General features: G+C 40.1%; 1 long non-coding RNA gene across 1 annotated transcript; it reads right to left on the minus strand.

Annotated features, from left to right (window-relative positions):
- Positions 1–2,372: 2,372 nt before the first annotated feature.
- LOC125489500 lies at positions 2,373–2,894 on the minus strand. The gene is made up of 2 exons (XR_007267048.1): positions 2,677–2,894; positions 2,373–2,470 (listed from the first exon to the last, which is right to left on the minus strand). It is a non-coding gene; the product is annotated as an uncharacterized LOC125489500 (long non-coding RNA).
- Positions 2,895–6,228: the final 3,334 nt, after the last annotated feature.

Here is a 6,228-nt window from a genome sequence, read left to right on the forward strand (position 1 = left end):
AGTCACCTAATAGGTCAACATTAAAGTCACCACACACTATTACTTCCTTTTTACTATTGGAAGCTAACCTTAGAACATCCTCCATGACAGTCTCAAAGGTAATAAAATCAACAGTAGGTGGCCTGTAGGTACATACTATTATATACTTATTAAGCTCTGCACATGAAATTTCTATATGGTGTTTAACAGAAAGAGCAACTATATCCTTTCGTTCTTTACATTTACAATTTTCTTTAAGAAATATAAGTGACCCACCATGCTCGTTGATATTTCTGTTAAAACAGCTTATAAGTTTGTAATTTTTTAATTGGAACATCATTTTATTCTCGTCTAACCAATGTTCTGTGATACATAAACAATCAATGTTAAATTTTTCCGAAAATAGTTCTATTTCTAACAATTTAGAAGAAATACTCTGAATATTCTGATGTACCAATTTAAATTCATTCTTAAATGTCTTGTCCTTCGATAGTTTTGAGCCGAGAGAGCAGTGAACTGAATCAATCTTTATATCAACGCTATGATGCTCTCCCGTTGTCTGAAAATCTAATTTAAATCTACTGTACTATTTTCAGTATTACTACTGACGGTGTCAATAGGGACACAAGTTTTCTTCGTTATAATGCTTATAACTGAGTTAATAAGAGGAGCTACTTCTGTAGCTAAACGTCGTTTCTGATTTAAGGACAGTCTAAACTGTCCCAGGTCAACTTAAAATTATCTACATACAAATTAGTATCAAAGAAATTGATACAGTCAGATTTATAACACGCATTGTACATATTTTTATTTAGGCTACATGTCATATAATTGTATTTGTCAGGCAGTGTGCAAGAATAAGGAAATGCACAAACAAATATATGTTTTGCAGGAATGCTTTCTAATATAGCAAAACTTCTATTTATATCAGAATTTGACACACCTAAACTATTTCCCACCATAATTAATATAGTAGTTTTTTCGGTGTACGACCTCTCTGAAATCAGTTGTACTATTTGTGCGAATGAAAGTTCTGGGTAACAATGATTAACAACATTTCCAGTTACATGATTACCCAACATGTGCCCGAAATCCTTGCCAAAGTTGCAATCAATACGCCTCCACCATCTTTTTTATGCGATATAATTGACGTCTCACTTCGGTCTCTACGAAAAACATTGTAACGCGTATCAAACAATTCACCGTCAAAAACCCCAATATTTAGGTTAGTTTCCGTCAAGCATAGGGCATCATAATTAGTATTTAACAGATTTAAGTAAAATTCTGAAGTCTTAGTTCTGATTCTGTTGACATTTTGGTAGAATATGATAGACATTTTTAATAACGGGAAATTCACAGAATAAATACAATTTTAGTTTTATATAAAAGAAGAAAAGTATACAATTAACTAACTTAAATTAACGTAAATTGGCGAGAGTGTCCAGATTTCTTACTAGTATTGCATCTGAGTCATCCGCTTTTCGTAAATAAATGCGTCCAAATCGCACCCATACATAACGATAATTTAGCTCTTTTGCTGTTTTCTAGCGGCGGCATGAAGCTGTTTGGTCTCTGCTGAGAGATGCTCTGAAACATAGATCCTGCGCGCTGTTCCTGTTAAACCAATGTGTGTAGAGTTGAGCTTGTCGTTGGTGTGTTGCTTGTTATAGCGCAGCATCGCGGATATAATTGTGTCGCGTTGCCTGGGAGAGGCCAGAGTCACAACTATATTGCGCGGTCGGTCAGAGGCAGGATTTAATTTAGCGACTCTACGATAGGCTTTGACATCGGCTTCATTCAGAGGGGTATCAATGACTTTACATAGATTTTGCAAGATGGTTAAAAGATTTTCTGACTTGCTCTCTGGAACTTCATGAATCTCTATATTGCAATCGCGCGAGATTTTTTCCATAATAGCTAGCCGTGTACCAAGTTTTGACACTTCAGCGTTTGATTTTATTAGCTCCGCTTCTAATTGTTGTATTTTATGGCACTTTTCTTTAAGCTCACTTTTAATATCCACTTGCTCAGACACGATAAAATCCGTAGTCTCAGTAAACTCATCTTTCAGTTGTTCTACGGCCATTGTAATTTTTGAAGAGATGATTTTCTCTATATCCTCTTTAAGTGAAGAGCGCAAGTTCGTCATGAATGATGAGGAAGGAGCCAACTTGTTGTCTAACAGCTTACTCGTGTCTTCTAATATTTGTTGGCTATCAAGAGATTTTTTGTCGATTGTGAAGTAGATGGCGACTTGGTACTAGGTTTTGACTGGACTGACGACGCATGCATAGGGGAACCCTTTGCCAAGGGAAAAGCACCCACTGGTGTATCTGCAGTAGCATTACTTCAAGCATTAATTATTGTTACCTGTACCAAAAATAAAACCAAAATCTTAATTAATCATTTATTTACATTATTGCACAGTACACACATTACAAAATTTAAAAAAAAAGTCTATTTTATTCATTCCCACTAGCTGTAGGCATACCTGAAATAAAATATTTTGATCTATTAGGTAAATTATTATTAATTAAAATAAAATAAAACATATGCAGTGGTAGCTTTTTACCCAACTGTCGAAGGAGGATAATGTGGCTTAATTTCACTGACAATGGTATAGGTGGTAGTTGGTGCAATACCAAGTTCATACCTGATAACATTTTATTTTACTGAGTGGTTAGGTGGTACCCTTACCTGCTGTACGCAAATGTAGCTCCGCTAGATCAGCTTTTGCCTTAGCCTCTCTAATTTTCTGCTGAAGCAATATTACTTCATACTTGTGAATTTCCTCAGCCCGTCTCTGTCTTTCCTTATATTCATTTTCCAATATTAAATTTTTAGTTTTTTGGAATGATTGTGCAGCTGATGGTGGTGGTGGAGCGGGTCGTGGAGTTTGAGCAGGTAATGGAGTTTGAGGAGGTGGTGGAGTTTGAGTGACGTCACGGACGCGATTCGAGACAGTTGCTTGTGGAACCTGTGTTCAAATTAAAAATAAAAAACTGTGTAAAGAGTAAAAATTCTTTAATAAACTTAGCAGGAAGTTATAGTATATCATATTGCGCGTGTTATAAACTATACAGATTGAGACAAAGTTGTGTTTTAAGTGCATATTTAGTGCAAATTCGATTGCTCACCAGTATTGTGCGGTAGTACTACCCTGTGTTTTTGTTTACATATTTGCGGTCAGCTGTTTAAAAATCAGCTGTTGTTAGACAGCTGTCGCTGTCACTTGTCAAACAAGAGCACCATCTAGTGGCGTACTTAAGAACTTCAAGGTATACTACATTGTACGAATAAAATGGCAAACAAGTGCACCAGTTGCGGAAAGTTCCACTCATCGACAGATGGCGTTGTTTGTGGGATTTGCGCCGGATCATTTCACCGGGAATGCGCAGGATTGCTAGAGGGCGTCGTGGTCGCTGCGGACTGGGCCTGCCTCAACTGTAAGCGTAAACGGAGGCAAAGCAACTACGATGACACGCCAGTCAAAGGAGCTGCGGCGCCATATGATGCAAGGAAGCAAACTGTGGAAATGCTATCCACCTCCGGCGAAATAAAAACGTCTCAGCAATGCGATGTGGGGGATGAAGCTGTCATGAATAATACGGCAAATAATGCCACCCTGGAGTTCCATGTTGACCTAGCACTGGAGATTAGAGCTTTCAGAGAAGAGTTAGGATCTCTCAAGACTCATTGCAGCAAAGAGATAAAGGGAGTGTGCGGCGAGTTTAAGGAACTGAGGGAGGAAATTTCCAGTTTCAAGGCTGCGATCTTTGCATGCAACAGCAGGCTTGAAGATATGGAGAAGCGAGTGGAGGCCATGGAGACGAACTACGCAAGCAGTAAATCTCCTGCTATAGAAAGCCTCGAGCAAGCGATTGAGGATTTAAAAATGGAACTACAGGATCGTGATCAGGATTTGTTGGCAAATGATATACAAATAACACATATACTGGAGACCAAGGCAGAAAACCCCTTACATCTAGTGAAGGTCATAGCGGTGAAGCTGGGCATGACCCTCGACGAGCGCGACATCGTGAGCGCCGTGCGGGTGGGCGCGCTGCGGCCGGCAGCGGGAGCGGCGGAGGGCGCGGCGGCGGCGGCGCGCGCGCGGCCCCTCGCCGTGCGCCTCGCGCGCCGCGCCACCCGGGACGAGCTGCTGCGCGCCATGCGCGTGCGCCGCGGCCTCACCACAGCCGACATGGGCCTCGAAGGTGAACCGAAGAGGTTTTATATAAACGAGAGGCTCACTAAACTCAATAGGCAACTGTTTGGCAAAGCTCGAGATCTGGGTAAGCGGTTTTCATGGCGTTTCATTTGGACAAAGGATGGGCGTGTGTTTGTACGCCAAGCTGAAGGCAAGCCGTCATTTAGAATTAGATGTATTAATGACCTAACTAATATTTTTGGAGAGGAACCAGTTCGCTCCACTTTGTAAATGTGTATTTTTTCATATTCTCTTCTGTGTGTATCTGTGTCTGTTCTGCCTGGCCATGCTCTGTTGCCTCATTTTAGATAATCTGCAAAATAAAAACAATAATACTATTAGTGAAATTAAATACTGTATTATTTATTTGCGAGCGTACCATAGTTTAGGATATTCTGAATGCTGTAATGATAATTATATTAACAATGTGTATAAATGGTGTATAAATATTGCTTACCTTATGTGTGCGATCATTTTTCTAGTAGGAGGCATGAACAGGTGGTGGAGCGTCGGTGCGGCGGGCGGGATGACCCCGGGTTCAGCAGGCTGGCTGCAAATCCTGTTGTGTACTCACTGGAACGACAAATATATATATTATTATTGTATCACTTTTATCTATGTACGAAGTTTCTACACTGAATTTTCATCAATTTCTTATTTTGCTGTTTATTATAGTCTTCATCTGTCTTGTTTAATAGTTGTAAATTTTATGAATAGGTCGGTGATTGGTTACTTACATGTGTTGCCTTTTTCCTTCACATCCAAATTGTTTTGGCACTTCTAATCATACATAACTATGACTAACACTAAATACTTTAAGGTTGGTTTGTTTAATGCAGGTTCTCTTGGTACGGGACACGACGAACTGACTGTGACTATACACAACTCTTTAGCAGACGTGGTGGCGATAAATGAGACGTGGTTACGTGACGGCGAGGAGGGCCGCGCTCCGCGAGTAGCCGGCTATCGACTGCGTCACGTGGCGCGGCCGAGGCGACTGCGCTCGCGGGGCGGAGGCGTGGGATTCTTTGTGCGGCAGGGCCTCTCCGCCCGCACCCTACCACACCCCCCCGCTACTACCGTCGAGCAAATGTGGATCAGATTAAATGTAAACGGGAAAAAGATCATTATTGGCACAGCTTACAGACCAGATTGGGTAAACGTAGACTTATTTTTAGACGCAATGACAGACTCCATAACTTCATTTAAAGACTATGACAGGATCGTTTTATTAGGGGACTTTAACATAGACTTTTCAAACTATAACTGTGCATCTTTTAAGTCATTAGAAAATTTTCTAAATACACTTAACTTGACACAACACGTACAGGAGCCCACGCATTTTACAGAAACCAGCCAGACGACAATTGACCTAATATGTACAGACGCTAAGGTTCGAGATGTTAAGGTCATATACAAACGACCCTTAGGACGACATGCTTTTGTTACTATAACTCTTGACATTAAAAAGACAAAGACCAAACCTAGGACTATTACTTACAGACCAATTAGGGATATAGACATTGAACAGTTTAATAAAGACTTAGATTTACTAGACTGGGACAAAATAAACAGACTGGACGATGTCAGTGACATGGTGAGGTGTCTCAATCAATCGATTATAGGTCTATTTGACCTGCACGCGCCTGAAAAGACGGTCATAGTGAGAGAGACACCACATCCATGGATCACTGACAATATTAGATTCATGATGCAGTTACGTGACGACGCCTATGACGAATACAGAAAGACTAAAACTGACTCAAAGAGACAATACTACAAAGACTTAAAACATCAAGTCAATGTGGCCTTATATTTTGAAAAAAAAGTGTTCTTTGAACGAAATATCAATAACAACGCTCATGACTCTAAAACATTGTGGAAGAACTTAAAAAAGACTGTACTGCCGACTAAAAATGATAATGACATACCGACACATTTTAATGACCCGGACGAAATTAACAGACATTTCCTAGACGTACCAGGTAACAACGACGTATCTGCATCAGACTTAACTTACTTTACAACAAACAGACACT

Source organism: Plutella xylostella, chromosome 14 (genome assembly GCF_932276165.1).
Source record: "Plutella xylostella chromosome 14, ilPluXylo3.1, whole genome shotgun sequence".
NCBI lineage: Eukaryota > Metazoa > Arthropoda > Insecta > Lepidoptera > Plutellidae > Plutella > Plutella xylostella.